Genomic DNA, 16,894 nt, shown 5'->3' on the forward strand with positions numbered 1-16,894 from the left:
CGTCAGGCGAGGCGCGAGGCAAGCAGCTGCCTGGAAGGCGGCCTCAAGCGGCCCTAGCCCCGGCGGCGAGGCATCTCCGCCGAAACTCGGGGGCACTGGTCCAGGCCCGGGACCGGGGAGGCGGTAGCCGGCCCAGGCAAAGGGCGACTGGACTCGGGGCCCGCAGGCGTAAAGGCCCCTGGTCGGGCCGCGCCTTCGCAGGCCTGAGAGCACCCTCCGTGGTCAGCGCGCTCCCTGGAGTAACGGTAGCATTGGCTGTTGCCCTGGGCGTCTCGGGAGTGCTCGTAGCGGGAGAGAGTGCCCTGGGTTCCTGGGGCAACTCCAAGGAGAGAGATCCACGGCCCTTGCCTGCGTCCCAGCGTGGTAAGGACGATTAGACTTAAGGTGCTGCGGACTCTTGCTCTCTAGCCCGTTTCATCTGTGGGCTCCGGGACTCAGCCACTTCCCCGGGGACGCTGGCAGAAGTCCCTTCGGGCAGGAATCAAGGGAAGGCCTGGATCCTACGGCGCCAGGCAGAAGCTGTGCAGTCTTCTCTGACCCAGTGGGGGCTGCTCCCTGTCCCCTATCCCCGGGTCCTGGGGGATCGCAGCTGCGCGCAGCCCCGCTTTCCCTTTTTGCACGTGTTTGCTATTGAAGCTGTGACGCGCTACCCGGTGTGGCCTCAGCTCTGTGCGGCTCCACTCGCCTGCGGGGCAAGGGGGCATTCTCTTGATTGACGCCCTCCTGCGGCCGTCACACCTCGCGGTGAGCGGTTTCTGCCAAGGTCCTCCATTAATGGTGGAAATGAAAAAACTTCCCGGCTTTTTCTATTGAGAATTTTTATTTACATCTTGGGATTATTTCTCCGACTGCAGTGGGAAGGCAGTAGGAAGAGTGGGCTGGAAGCCGGATGGCCTGAGTTCAAGTTTCAGTCCGCACTTTTTTTGTTGAGCAACTACTGTGTGCCAGCAGTGAACAGAACAGATGTAGTTCCTGTCCTCGCAGTGGCAGGAAACAAATTTTAATACACTGACTTATATATGTGCTAGGAAGGAGAAGTACGTGATAACCTGAAACCTTATAACAAGCGGACACCACCTAGTTGGGTGAGGGAGATGTGTTAAGGAAGAGAAAGTGGTCCTCAAGGAAGTGATGTTTGAAAAATGAGTAGGTGTCTAGGAGCCTAGAGAGGAACTAACATTTCAAGTCCAGGGAATAACATGTGAGTGTCCTCAATACAACTTTTCAAGTCACCCTCCCTGAGCTTTTCTCATCTGAAACAATTAGGGCTTAACCTAAAGGTTTCTGACCTTTTTGGGTTGGGGTCATAGGCGTCTTTCAAAATCTGACGATGTTTCAGTTAAAACGTTGGGAGAAGGTAAGAATATTTGTGCCTTTATTATACAAACTATCTCTGGAAGGATACACAAAAACCTAATAACATTTGCTGTCTGTGAAGGGAGAGGTGGAGATGGAGGGAGAATGTACTGTACACTTTGTGACTCTTTGGAGAATTGAACTGTGTGGATGTGTGACCTATTCATCGTGTAAGTAGGTCCTTGAAGCCGTGGCTGATTCTAGGTCTGGGGCAGGACATGTACAAGGTGAGCTCCAGGTATCTTGTGCCAGAAACCACAGACGGAAAACAGGAACCGGCTTGAAGGGTTTTCCATTGGCCAAATTTAGGGTAATTTAAGCATCAAAACTATGGATTAGAAGAGTTCATAGTATTACTGTTCACAGTGATACTCAGAGAGAGAAAGGGATGGTAGATGGTAAGGCTGGAAGAATGCTAGCTAACAAATGTAGAAACATTGATAAAATCAGAAAATGTATTAATTCATTCAAGAATCATCCAGAACCATCAAGTGAAACATTGTTGAGGATGAGGATTTTCACAAGGTCTCATAGTATCGCCCCAATTGATTGGATTCTGGATTTTTTTTAAGCTCTGAAAGACATTTAGGGGGATAATAGGGAAAAATTGAATAGGGATTGTATGTTAGATGACATTATTATATTAATGTTTATTGTTTTAGGAGTGATATTGGTATTGTGGGTGAAATGTCCTTATTCTGGGAGGTACAAGCTAAGGTATTTGGGTGTGAAGGGTCATGAAATCTGCAACTTACTTTCAAATTGATACACATACACAAATATATACATATGTGTATATGTATGTACACAAAGAGGGAGATAAACAAAATTAGAAAATTTATTTATTTGTGAATTTAAGTGAAGAGCATACAGATGTTCATTGTACTAGTTTCAGCTTCTCTGTAGGTTTGAAATTTTTTAATATAAAAACTTTAAAAATAAGTATGAATCTATACGTTAAAAAATAAAAACACTGTTTTGGTTTTTTTTTTAAGCTAAAAATTATTTGAATTATTATTAAGTCTGCATACAAGTTCACGTAGTGCATTCCTCCTGGAAACCATCTGTGGAGGGCCGTTTGCGAATCATCGGTCTCTCTGGGGTCTGGTCTGATGTCGTGCCCCCTCCCCCAGCCATAATTCTCCTCACATGGCCTGATGGAGAATTCAGGAAGGTGCTGGGAGACTGAAAGTGAAGTGTATTCTTCTGTGTATCAAGGACAGAGACGGGATTTGGGGACAAAGAAAGGACAGTTGTTATGTTAAAGGACTTCAGAAGTTATGTCTATTTTAAACTAAGCAGGTAACTGTGGTTATTATTTTCTCACAAAATGTTTCTCTCTCATCTTTTTCTCCTTTTTCCTGCCCCTTCTACCTAGCAAGTAATTGAGATGATTACTCCAACTCATTTAATGCCCTTACAGTAAATCACTGGCCAGCCTTCATTCTCCATCTTCATAAATAGTATGAGTTTATAGTTTATTCTGTGCATGACTCGGCCACCAGCCAAAAAGATCTAAGTCTACAAACATTCCAAAAGTATATACTAAAATACTAGGGAAATAATCAATATAGGAAAAGGAAGCAATATTCCTTTCTTTGATTTAGGCCCATCACCTCACAGACCCTGTGAGGTGATGGGGATCTTATAAGGCTTTGGTGTAACATTCCAACTCAGCTACATAATCCTAACAAGCAAATTGAAGCCCTTAATTCTGTTAAGCTATATAACACCACCTCTTCTAAATCCAATCGTCAGACATGTTCATTTCGCTATAGTTAAAAAAAAATTACAGCCACATTTGTGAATGTCACATTCATTGAACTACATAATTTTTAATATCACTTGTGTAGGTTTTATAGTTTGTTTTATTGTTTTAAAAGTCATCTGGGGCTCTAAAAGAACTAGATTTTCCCAAAGTTGTCCTTAAAATTTTTTTTCACCCAGTCAGAACTAATAAAACAAAACTGTTGTAGCTATTTAATTCAGAATCTCTTGGAGTTTCAATATTTTTTCTCTGCTGGATACTAAAACCAATAAAGCTACATGAGATTTTAATTATATTCTGAATTAAAGAAGACTCTCTTTAAAAATTTGGCACCATTTATTTTAGTCACTACTATTGTGCAAGATACCAAACTTTGTAAGAAGGGAATGTGGTTCTCACCTCTAGTTTATCTAGTAGGAGTTTAGGTAAATTTTTTGCAACTTATTTTCAGTAATTAAATGTACATAGAAGTAAAACTTCAAATGAGCTATAGCTTGAGAGCATGGATTGATTTTATAATAACATTTAATTCTATTTCATTGTATTTTATTTAAAATTTGACAAAATCTAATTAATTAGTGTTTTAGGGTTTTACTAACTTACAAGATGCTACTGTGATCAAAAGAAATATCTTGTCATGTCATGAATGGGATCAGAGCTCTGGAAAACACAGGCAGTAGTCATCACGATGTTGCTTCAGTGGTGTTCACGTTTTACATACTGTAATGTACTTTACATAACACTGTAATGTGGGTAGATTTTAGCAACCACTGAGCTTTGGGTGGAGCTTATGATATTTATTTGCTCAATTTAAAAAAGTGATGAAGAACTCAATAACAAAAAGACAGAGGACCCTATTTTTTAAATGAGCAAAAGATCTGAATAGACATTTCTCCAGAGAAGATACGCAAATGGTCAATAAGCATGTGAAAAAACGTTCAATACCATTAGACATCAGGGAAACGAAAATCAAAACCATAAGTAGATACCACTTTATACCTCCTAAGATAACTATAATAATTTCTTTTTAAAAAAACAAAATAGGGACTTCCATGGCGGCCCAGTGGTTGGGTCTCTGCACTTCCACTGCAGGGGGGACAGGTTCGATCCCTGGTCCGTAAACTAAGATCCCACATTCTGTGCAGTGTGGCCAAAAAGAAAACAAAAAAAAGAAAAGAATGACTCTAAATGGGAATTCCCTGGCGGTCCAGTGGTTAGGACTCCACAGCCAACAATAAATTTAAAAAACAAAATAATGAATGTTGGTAAGAATGTGTAGATTTAGAACCCTTGTACATTGCTGGTGGCAATGTAAAATGAAGCAGCTGCTTTGGAAAACACTGTGGCAGTTCCTAAAAAGGTTAAACATAGAGTTACCATATGACCCAGTAATTCCACTCCTAGGTGTATACCCAAGAAATGAAAACATTTATCCATACAAAAACTTGTACACAAATGTTCATAGTAGAATTATTCATGATAGCCAAAAAGTGGAAACAGTTCAAATGTCCATCCACTGATAAATGAATAAATAAAATGTACATCCAAGCAATGGAATATTATTCGGTAATAAAAAGGTATGAAGTACTGACACGTGCTACAACATAGGTGAACTTAAACATTTTGCTAAGTGAAAGAAGCCAGACACAAAAGGCCACATATTAGATGATTCCATTTATATGAAATGTCCAGAAAAGGCAAATCTATAGAGACAGAAAGTAGATTAGTGGTTGCCTAGGGCTAAGGAAGTTGGGGATAAATGAAGAGTGGACTGCTAATGGGTACAGAGTTTCTTTCTGAGGTAATGAAAATGTTCTACAAGTTATTGTAGTGATGGTTACACAACTTTGAGAGTATCCAGAAAAGAAAAATATTTAATGGGTGAATTATATGGTGTGAATTATATCTAAGTAGAGCTGTTGTTATTTTTTTAATGATGAAAGGACGTCACATGAATAATAATTTTAACAAAGGCTACAATGTCAGAAGTGATATTTTGACATGTAATCCAAATCTGTGGATATTCATCTAAACTCCCAGGCAACAATCCTTGAGAAAGAACCAGAAATGATGAACCAGGACTCTTGCTGTGTGGACCATGGACCCTTTCTATTCAGCACACCAACCTACTTCCCTGGATCCTGGGTTCCTTCATTTGCATTTTTTCACCAGGCAGGTGTCCTTCTTTCTAATCACCCCCTAGAAAGGAGAGGAAGAAGAAGTTTATTACCAAGGAACCGAATGTCCGAAGAAAAATTTAAATCCAGTTTAGATTCTGGTCCTGATTTTTTAATTTTCATGAAATCATTTGAGATCTTATGGGCATAAAATTCCCCTGTCCTTAACTCTAAGGAGCACGCTAAAGATTCTATTCTAAAGACAAACATGGTTACGAAGGGGGAAAGGGGGGGTGGATGAACTGGGATTGACATACACACGCTACTATATATAAAATAGATAACTAATAAGAACCTACTCTATAGCACAGGGAACTCTACTCAATACTCTGTAATGACCTATATGGGAAAAGAATCTAAAAAAAAGTGGATATATGTATATGTATAACTGATTCACTTTACAATACAGCAGAAACTAACAACATTTTAAAGCAACTCTACTCCAATAAAAATGTTTAAAAAATAGTTTAGCTGGAAAAAAAAGATTCGATTCTGAGAAAAGGAAAAGGCAACAAATGTCATGATGCCCCAACCACAAAGAAGTCGCAGGTCTTACTCAGCAGGACTGTGGGGGTCATAAAGAAATCTTCAGTTCAGAGAGGTAGAGGGGAAACATTCTGGAAATCCTAACTGTGGGAATCAATAAGCGCTGGAGATGATCACCTCCTAGAAAACTGAGTAAAGTGCTTCATGGTAAAGACACTGTGAGCAGCCTACAGGAACCCACTCTCTTGCTTGGCAATGACCTCAGATAAAACATAATCTGGCTTCCCGAGGACACATTTTTCCCCCAGCTGTGAAATGGGCCTGAAATACTGAATTGTTTCAGATAACTCATCAAAGATGTCTGAGACTATCAGGAGAGGTGGGGATATTGATCATGCCAATGTTGGACCTAAAAGGGAAATTCCTACCCGAAGTTATAGGTCCCAAGAAACTGATAACATCAGTTGCCTAGAAGAGAACTGCGTGGTGGCACATAGGTAGGGAAGGGGAGTGTGAATGAGATGGGAAGTGACTTTATGCTGTATACCCTTTTGTACTTTTTGAATTTTGAACACGGTTCCTGAAACAGTGTCTGGCATGTAGTAGGTGCTCAATAGCACCTAATAGCACAGTCAAACGTGATTTTTTGCCGTAGAGCAGAGATTGGCACAACGTTGTAAATCAACTCTACTTAAATTAAAAAAAAAAACAATGGTGGGCTTCCCTGGTGGCGCAGTGGTTAAGAGTCCGCCTGCCGATGCAGGGGACACGGGTTTGTGCCCCAGTCCAGGAGGATCCCGCATGCCGTGGAGCGGCTGGGCCCGTGAGCCATGGCCGCTGGGCCTGCGCGTCCAGAGCCTGTGCTCCACGACGGGAGAGGCCACAACAGTGAGAGGCCCGTGTACTGCAAAAAAAAAAATAAAAAACAAACAAACAAACAAACAAAAAAATGTGATTTTTTAATGCTACCTCCACCATTTTTATTGCGAGCTTTGATTAGTTTCTTAACCTTAAACTGAGCTCCAGTTTCCTCAAAAGTAGTATAGGGATTGTGATAATGTCTCTCTCATAATACTGTTATAAGGATTAAATGAGTTATTGCACGTAAATCACTGGCATACACTAAATAGTCGATAAACAGTAGTTGCGGTGATGATGATCACAATGATGATGATGATGATGACAACTACAACAATGATGGTGGAAGAGAAGCAGACCAGAGGGATCTACTAATTCTTTTATGAAAATAGAGCATTGGGCTTCCCTGATGGCGCAGTGGTTGAGAGTCCGCCTGCCGATGCAGGGGACACGGGCTCATGCCCCGGTCCAGGAAGATCCCACGTGCCGCGGAGCGGCTGGACCCGTGAGCCATGGCCGCTGAGCCTGCGCGTCCGGAGCCTGTGCTCCGCAACCGGAGAGGCCACAGCAGTGAGAGGCCCACACACCGCAAAAAAAATAAAATAAAATAAAAAAATAGAGCATTGCTCTAGTAAATATTGCTTGAAATAAATGTGCGTCATCTGGATTTGGGAATCTTTTATTACAGGGAGGTTTTTCAATTAGAAATGTACTTGAGGTCTATTATACTGTAGAGGATACAAAGATTAACAAGAAAAGGTCCCTGCCCTCAAGGAGCTTTGTTGTAATATTATGGGTGAATGAATGTCATAAAAACAAACTCTAGACTATCTGATTGCTGTTGTTCTTGTAGTGAATTAACTAAAATGAACACACCGCATGAAGATTCAAGAGCTGGAAAGTTCAATGAAACTAATACTCAAGATTCTGCAGTTATTACAGTTCTTAGTGTAGCAATGAACCAGATATCACATGGATGACATTCTAATCTTCTTCCCTCTTCTTTGCTTAGCATCTGGGCTTTTTGTGTACTGTTTTTGTATATGCATAGATATGAAAGGTAGTATTACCCACTGGTTAAAAGCATGGACCTTTCTCTGACATTTCCTAACTCTATGACCTTGGCAAAGCATTTACTTTTTCTCGGCCTATGTTTTTTATTTTAGCCTAAAAAAAAAAAAAGCTAATAATCACACCTATATCATACAGTTGTGAGGATTAAATATACCACTGCCTTTAAAATTTTTAGCACTGTACCTGACCTGGTAAGTTCTCAACTTCCTTCTATTTGAAAGGAGTAGAATAAATTTTGCCTGGTGGCAAGCAATAAGCTATAAAGAAATTAGTTTAGCCCGTCTTTCCTTCTCCCAAGTTGAAAGGCAAACAATTTTTGGTTGTTTGACTTTTTAACCTCCTAAATTATACAAAATACTATTTGCATGGCTTATGTTGAAGGAAAACAAAATTGATAAAAGGAGTGGGGCTGTACATTTCCTAAATCTTTGCTAGTTTAGGGAAGATGGTTCTGATTTGTTTCTCCTTCTAAGTTCATGATCTTGATTATTAGTCCCTCCAGCCACTCAGCCACTGAAGCTAAAAAGAGAAGAGCCGTGTTTGAGATGGGGAAGAGGGAAGCAGAGAGAAGAGAGATTGAATAGTTGAAGTGGGAGTAGTGGAAAAGAGGAAAAGAGAAGATGACTGCCCAGGTTGATTTGGGGGACTGCACTTAATAGCGTATAGTCCCCAAGACTGGAGAGGCCTAATGGTTCCTGAAGAGCAGAAGCTGTGTCTCAGTCACCCGTGTCCTCCACCAACACCCAGCACTGTCCCTGGCATCAAGATGGCATCATCAAATGTGGTTCACTGAGTGTCACCCCAGCACTTCTAGGAGAAAGAGCAGGATTATATAGGCTGAAAGCCCAACCCTGAGTACAAAAGGGGCTTGCTGGGTTTCTAGGGAGAACGAGCCATTCTGTTTTTCTGAATGAGAAAGTGAACATCTGGATGGAGCAGAATATTTAAGAAGTCTCAGAGGGAATGAGGACAAGGAATATGGACAAGAGCAGCAGTCACAGGGGCAGTTGCTGTGGCGACAGCAGCTCCTAAACCGGGTGGCTCATGGCGCTGAGCCACAGTGTGTGAGGCCTTCCTCTTTCGTGATCACCAGGAGCGATGACTGTGGAAGCAGAGCAGGAGGATGTTACACTTGGAGTTCCAGCCTTCGAGTTGATGGAAAACTAGCCACACAATGACTGTAGGCTCATTACTTTCCACCTTATTAACCCTCTAAGGCTGGAAACCCAAGAAACTTTTGCTCCCTTTTTGTAATCCAGCAGATAGGTAAAAACTCCATGTTATAAATGAGGAAACAGGCCCAGAGAAGTTAAACAACTTGTCCAAAGGCACAGAGCGAAAAAATAGCAAAGCAAGGATTTAATCTTGGACATGATTCTTGAACAAGATCTTTCTATGGTGCCATAAACCCGTGCTATTGGTTAAGCAATTGTAAGAGGTGCAAGTACTATTTTTAAACAAGAAGGCCATACCTATCACTTTATTCCCTGCGTATGCACCCATTCCTGGGTATTCTGGGACATTAAAGTGAAAAACAGGAAGTCTCCACGAAAGAAACAAAAAGGAGAGCAAAGGGTTTTTTTTGGCCATGCCGTGTAGCATGCAGGATCTTAGTTCCACGACCAGGGGTCGAACCCGTGCCCTCTGCAGTGGAAGCGTGGGGTCTTAGCCCCTGGACTGCCAGGGAAGTCTCTTTATTAATCTAAATGTATAAGCAAGCATATATTGTCTATTATGATCAGGTACATAAGTACATACATATATAGATACAGTGTATACAAAATTATTAATCAGCACCATGCTCAAAATAAATTAGATTTCTACCACCTTTTATTTTTAAAATTATAATAATTGCACTCGGTTATTTTTTTTTAATTATTTATTTATTTTTTTATACAGCAGGTTTCATTAGTAATCAGTTTTATACACATCAGTGTATACATGTCAATCCCAATTGCCCAATTCAGCACACCACCATACCCACCCCCTGGCCGCTTTCCCCCCTTGGTGTCCATACATTTGTTCTCTACATCTGTGTCTCAATTTCTGCCCTGCAAACCGGTTCATCTGCACCATTTTTCTAGGTTCCACATATATGCGTTTATATACAATATTTGTTTTTCTCTTTCTGACTTACTTCACTCTGTATGACAGTCTCTAGATCCATCAACGGCTCCACAAACGACCCAATTTTATTCCTTTTTCTGGCTGAGTAATATTCCCTTGTATATATGTACCACATCTTCTTTATCCATTCGTCTGTCAATAGGCATTTAGGTTGCTTCCATGACCTGGCTATTGTAAATAGTGCTGCAATGAACATTGGGGTGCATGTGTCTTTTTGAATTATGATTTTCTCTGGGTATATGCCCAGTAGTGGGATTGCTGGGTCATATGGTAATTCTATTTTTAGTTTTTTAAGGAACTTCCATACTGTTCTCCATAGTGGCTGTATCAATTTACATTCCCACCAACAGTGCAAGAGGCTTCCCTTTTCTCCACACCCTCTCCAGCATTTGTTGTTTGTAGATTTTCTGATGATGCCCATTCTAACTGGTGTGAGGTGATACCTCATTGTAGTTTCGATTTGCATTTCTCTAATAATTAGTGATGTTGAGCAGCTTTTCATGTGCTTCTTGGCCATCTGTATGTCTTCTTTGGAGGAATGTCTATTTAGGTCTTCTGCCCATATTTGGATTGGGTTGTTTCTTTACTATTGATCAGCATGGGGTGTTTACATATTTTGGAGATTAATCCTTTGTCCGTTGATTCGTTTGCAAATATTTTCTCCCATTCTGAGGGTTATCTTTTCGTCTTGTTTATGGTTTCCTTGGCTGTGCAAAAGCTTTGAAGTTTCATTAGGTCCCATTTGTTTATTTTTGTTTTTATTTCCATGACTCTAGGAGGTGGATCAAAAAAGATCTTGCTGTGATTTATGTCAAAGAGTGTTCTTCCTATGTTTTCCTCGAAGAGTTTTATAGTGTCTGGTCTTACATTTAGGTCTCTAAACCATTTTGAGTTTATTTTTGTGTATGGTGTTAGGGAGTGTTCTAATTTCATTCTTTTACATGTAGCTGTCCAGTTTTCCCAGCACCACTTATTGAAGAGACTGTCTTTTCTCCATTGTATATCCTTGCCTCCTTTGTCGTAGATTAGTTGACCAAAGGTGCGTGGGTTTATCTCTGGGCTTTCTATCCCGTTCCATTGATCTATATTTCTGTTTTTGTGCTAGTACCACATTGTCTTGATGACTGTAGCTTTGTAGTATAGTCTGAAGTCAGGGAGTCTGATGCCTCCAGCTTCTTCATTTTCCCTCAAGACTGCTTTTGCTATTCGGGGTCTTTTGTGTCTCCATACAAATTTTAAGATTTTTTTGTTCTAATTCTGTAAAAATTGCCATTGGTAATTTGATTGGGATTGCACTGCATCTGTAAATTGCTTTGGGTAGTATAGTCATTTTCACAATATTTATTCTTCCAGTCCAAGAACATGGTATATCTCTCCATATTGTTTGTGTCATCTTTAATTTCTTTCATCAGTGTCTTATAGTTTTCTGCATACAGGTCTTTTGTCTCCCTAAGTAGGTTTATTCTTTTTGTTGCAGTGGTAAATGGGAGTGTTTCCTTAATTTCTCTTTCAGATTTTTCATCATTAGTGTATCATCATGTAGTGTATAGGGATGCAAGAGATTTCTGTGCATTAATTTTGTATCCTGCAACTTTACCAAATTCATTGATTAGCTTTAGTAGTTTTCTGGTGGAATCTTTAGGATTCTCTATGTATAGTACCATGTCATCAGCAAACAGTGACAGTTTTACTTCTTCTTTTACAATTTGTGTTCCTTTTATTTCTTTTTCTTCTCTGATTGCCGTGGCTAGGACTTCCAGAACTATGTTGAATAATAGTGGTGAGAGTGGACATCCTTGCCTTATTCCTGATCTTAGAGGAAATGCGTTCAGTTTTTCACCATTGAGAATGATGTTTGTGGTGGGTTTGTCGTATATGGCCTTTATTATGTTGAGGTAAGTTCCCTCTATGCCGACATTCTGGAGAGTTTTTATCATAAACGGGTGTTGAATTTTGTCAAAAGCTTTTTCTGCATCTATTGAGATGGCCATAAGGTTTTTACTCTTCAGTATGTTAATATGGTGTATCACATTGATTGGTTTGTGTATATTGAAGAATCCTTCCATCCCTGGGATAAATCCCACTTGATCATGGTATATGATCCTTTTAATGTGTTGTTGGATTCTGTTTGCTAGTATTTTGTTGAGGATTTTTGCATCATATTCATCAGTGATATTGGTCTGTAATTTTCTTTTTTTGTAGTATCTTTGTCTGCTTTTGGTATTAGGGTGATGGTGGCCTCATAGAATAAGTTTGGGAATGTTCTTTCCTCTGCAATTTTTTGGAAGAGTTTGAGAAGGATGGGTGTTAGCTCTTCTCTAAATGTTTGATAGAATTCACCTGTGAAGCCATCTACCTGATCCTGGACTTTTGTTTGTTGGAAGATTTTTAATCACAGTTTCAATTTCATTACTTGTGGTTTGTCTGTTCATATTTTCTATTTCTTCCTGGTTCAGTCTTGGAAGGCTATACCTTCCTAAGAATTTGTCCATTTCTTCCAGGTTGTCCATTTTATTGGCAGAGTTGCTTGTAGTAGTCTCTTAGGATGCTTTGTATTTCTGCGGTGTCTGTTGTAACTTCTCCTTTTTCATTTCTAATTTTATTGATTTGAGTCCTCTCCCTCTTTTTCTTGATGAGTCTGGCTAGTGTTTTATCAATTTTGTTTATCTTCTCAAAGAACCAGCTTTTAGTTTTATTGATCTTTGCTATTGTTTTCTTTGTTTCTATTGCATTTATTTCTGCTCTGATCTTTATGATTTCTTTCCTTCTGCTAACTTTGGGTTTTGTTTATTGTTCTTTTTCTAGAACCTTTCGGTGTAAGGTTAGATTCTTTATTTGAGATTTTACTTGTTTCTTGAGGTAGGCTTGTATACCTATAAACTTCCCTCTTAGAATGGCTTTTGCTGCATCCCATAGGTTTTGGATCGTCGTGTTTTCATTGTCATTTGTCTCTAGGTATTTTTTGATTTCCTCTTTGATTTCTTCAGTGATCTCTTGGTTATTTAGTAATGTATTGTTTAGCCTCCCTGTGTTTGTGTCTTTTACGTTTTTTCCCCTGTAATTCACTTCTAATCTCATAGCATTGTGGTCAGAAAAGATGCTTGATATGATTTCAATTTTCTTAAATTTACTGAGGCTTGATTTGTGACCCAAGATGTGACCTATCCTGGAGAATGTTCTGTGCGCACCTGAGAAGAAAGTGCAATCTACTGTTTTTAGATGGAATGTCCTATAAATATCAATTAAATCTATCTGGTCTATTGTGTCATTTAAAGCTTCTGTTTCCTTATTTATTTTCATTTTGGATGATCCGTCCATTGGTGTAAGTGAGGTGTTAAGGTCCCCCACTATTATTGTGTTACTGTCATTTCCTCTTTACAGCTGTTAGCAGTTGCCTTATATATTGAGGTGCTCCTATGTGGGGTGCATATATAATTATAATTGTTATATCTTCTTCTTGTATTGATACCTTGATCATTATGTAGTGTCCTTCCTTGTCTCCTGTAACATTCTTTATTTTAAAGTCTATTTTATCTGATATGAGTATTGCTACTCCAGCTTTCTTTTGATTTCCATTTGCATGGAATATCTTTTTCCATCCCTTCACTTTCAGTCTGTATCTTTGTCTGGTTTTGGTATCAGGGTGATGGTGGCCTCATAGAATGAGTTTGGGAGCTCACGCCAAGGAGTGCTTCCCAGAACTTCTGCTGCCAGGGTCCTCGTCCCCATGGTGAGCCACAGCTACACCCCGCCTCTGCAGGAGACCCTCCAACACTAGCAGGTAGGTCTGGTTCAGTCTCCTCTGGTGTCACTGCTCCTTCTCCTGGGTCCTGATGTGCACACTACTTTGTGTGTGCCCTCCAAGAGTGGAGTCTCTGTTTCCCCCGGTCCTGTTGAAGTCCTGCAATCAGTTCCCACTAGCCTTCAAAGTCTGATTCTCTAGGAATTCCTCCTCCTGTTGCCGGACCCCCAGGTTGGGAAGCCTGATGTGGGGCTCAGAACCTTCACTCCAGTGGGTGGACTTCTGTGTTATAAGTGTTCTCCAGTCTGTGAGTCACCCACCCACCATTTATGGGATTTGATTTTACTGTGATTGCGCCCCTCCTACTGTCTCATTGTGGCTTCTCCTTTGTCTTTGGATGTGGAGTATCTTTTTTGGTGAGTTCCAGTGTCTTCCTGTCAATGATTGTCCAGCAGCTAGTTGTGATTCTGTTGTTCTCGCAAGAAGGAGTGAGAGCACGTCCTTCTACTCCGCCATCTTGGTTCAGGGCCTTGCAGGCTGAAGCGTAAGGAGGGGCTGAATTTCCTAAAGCACAGGCTGGTGGAGGCTCTTTGGGCTGAGCAGGAGCTGGAGCTGGAGCTGCAGCAGGAGCGGGAGCCGGATCCCGCGCTGGAGCCTGTAGCCAAGGCGAGAATATCTGCTTCTGGTGTTGCAGCTGCCCAGGAACTTCTCCGAATTTGCACTAGGTTATTTCAAACTCCATAAATTAAAACTGTTTTGATTACATTTTAATCATCCAATACTGTATTTTAAATAAGTCAAAGACACTTTTTCGTACAAAGGATAGAAAATAAGCCCATTATTTATCTTTATAGAAACTTCAAGCAAGTATTATTAGGCTCATCAATTCATGGTCTATTCCCATTGATAAAAAGAAAAATGAGTGATTCTAGAAGTGTAGCCTGATTTTGGTTTTGCTCTTCTAATTCTGAGTTAGTGATTTATAATTCAGTGAGAAAGTAACAACAGCCATTTAAAATAATATTTTTAATAAAATATCTACGAAATGGTTTTTACCGGTTTCTCTTCTTTCTCTTCGTCTTTGGGGAAAAAGTACCAAGTGAGATCTGCCACTGATGCTTCTATTGAACCAAAGCCACTTTCTCCAGCAGATAATTTGCCATGCAAGGTACAGTAGCAAGGTTTTCAATTTCCTTCAAAACAAAAGCTTTTCAGTACGGAGATTAGGGTAAACCTAACAGGATATCAGATCAAATTCTTTTTTTTTTTTTCTTTTTTTTTTCTTTTTTTTCTTTTTTTTTGGCTGCATTGGGTCTTCGTTTCTGCACATGGGCTTTCTCTAGTTGTGGTGAGCGGGGGCTACTCTTCATTGCAGTGCACAGACTTCTCATTGCAGTGGCTTCTCTTGTTGCAGAGCACGGGCTCTAGGCATGCAGGCTTCAGTAGTTGTGGCTCGCGGGCTCTAGAGCACAGGCTAAGTAGTTGTGGCTCACAGGCTTAGTTGCTCCGTGGCATGTGAGAACTTCCTGGACCAGGGATCAAACCCGTGTCCCCTGCATTGGCAGGCAAATTCTTAACCAGGGAAGTCCCAGATCAAATTCTTACATGCTCAGGACTTTTCAAGTACACAATGGGGAAGTATCTTTGAAGGCATGGGTGGTGACCATAAAAACTGAGAAAGACTCGGCTGGTAAGGGGCTGGAAGAAATAATAAGTAAACATATAACAATTTTGTTTAAAAAGAGTTAAGTGGGAACAAAACAGGCACACATTTGAAAAGGAAACCTCTCTTGAAATCAGTCCCACTATTTATCTAACAAGTTAGAAGTTGTTAACAGGAAAGTACACTGATTCTGCTCCCAGCTAGGATGTAGAAAGCTGAAAAAACCATTGTTGCCATTCTAACAAGAAAAAACTAGACAAACCACACAATCATAGCTTTTCTGAACCAATCAGAGAGCTGTCTTAGGACAGCCAAGCAATCTGAAGAAAGAGAGGACTTCCCAGTGAGAGACAGGGATGAGCAGTAGCTGACCTAGGAGGAGGAGACACCAGATACCATACAAGCAGGTAAGAAGAATTCAGCTAAAATATTTAACAAATTGCCAAAGGTTTAATGTGAGCTAGGACGAAAGTATAGAACCCCCGGGAGCTGCAGACGCAATGGGAATTGGCACAGACTAACAGGCTCTTCACAGACTTTACCAGGTGCTCAAGAAAAACAGAAGCCCAGGCAGAAGACCAGAGAAAGCCGCCATTTGTGACGCATGCTTGGAGAAGAGAGCAGCCCCCACTACAAAAAAAGGCGTGAAGCTCTGCCCAGACCCTTCCTCCTTACAGACCAAAGCCATAGGGAGAAGGGTAGAAAAACTTGCGGCTCCCAGGGAACAGGTGAAAACCACTGTGACTGAGATCAAGGTAAAAAAACAAACCAAAACCCTCTACGTCTAGGGGAGGAGCAGGAAACTCTCTCCTGCAAAGAACCTGCCAAAATTACTGGCAGAGTTTTGCTACCCCAGGGAGGGACAGGATCACTGAGAAAGTCCAAATCCCCTGAGACCCAGGACACAGGGCCTGCTAGGACTAAAGCTGGACCTGGGCAGCAGAAAACCCTCCCCAATCCCCCACTCCAGGACAGCAAGACCCAAGAATGAGGGAAGGGAAAAGCAGCCTTCCCATGGCAGAAGGGCAAAAGTGTGCTCAGAGACCCTTCCCCAGTTCAGGCACACAGGGAAGGCTGAAAGCTGAGGATGGAGTAGGAACACTGAAAAAGCCCTCTAGCAACCTAGCTCCTACCCTAATCCAACTACTGAAAACCAAAGTTAAAGAGAAAAAGTTGAAGGCAGCCAGAGAAAGAAGACATTAAATGCAGGAGAACATAGATAAGAATTACACACCAGGCTTCTTATTAGACACTGTGCAAACCAGAGGACAATGGAGCAACATTTTTAAAGTACTGAAAGAAAATAACTGTCAACCCAGGATTCTACACCCAATGAAATATCTTTCAAAAATGAAGACATTTTTAGAAAACAAAAATGACAGAATTCATTACCAGCAGTCCTGTACTGTAAGAAATATTAAAGGAAGCTCTACAAGCAAGAGGGGTATATCAGAGAATCTGGTATCATACACAAGGAAATAGATCTACAAAAATAAATGAAGATCTCTGGAAATGGTTAAAATAAAAATAAATAGAAAAACATTCTTTCTCTTATTTTTAATCTCTCCAAAAGATCATTGTCTTTCAAAAAGAAATATAGTACTGGTGTATTGTGGTTTTATTGCAAATATGAAAGTAAAATG

This window comes from Stenella coeruleoalba (genome assembly GCF_951394435.1).
Source record: "Stenella coeruleoalba genome assembly, chromosome: 16".
NCBI lineage: Eukaryota > Metazoa > Chordata > Mammalia > Artiodactyla > Delphinidae > Stenella > Stenella coeruleoalba.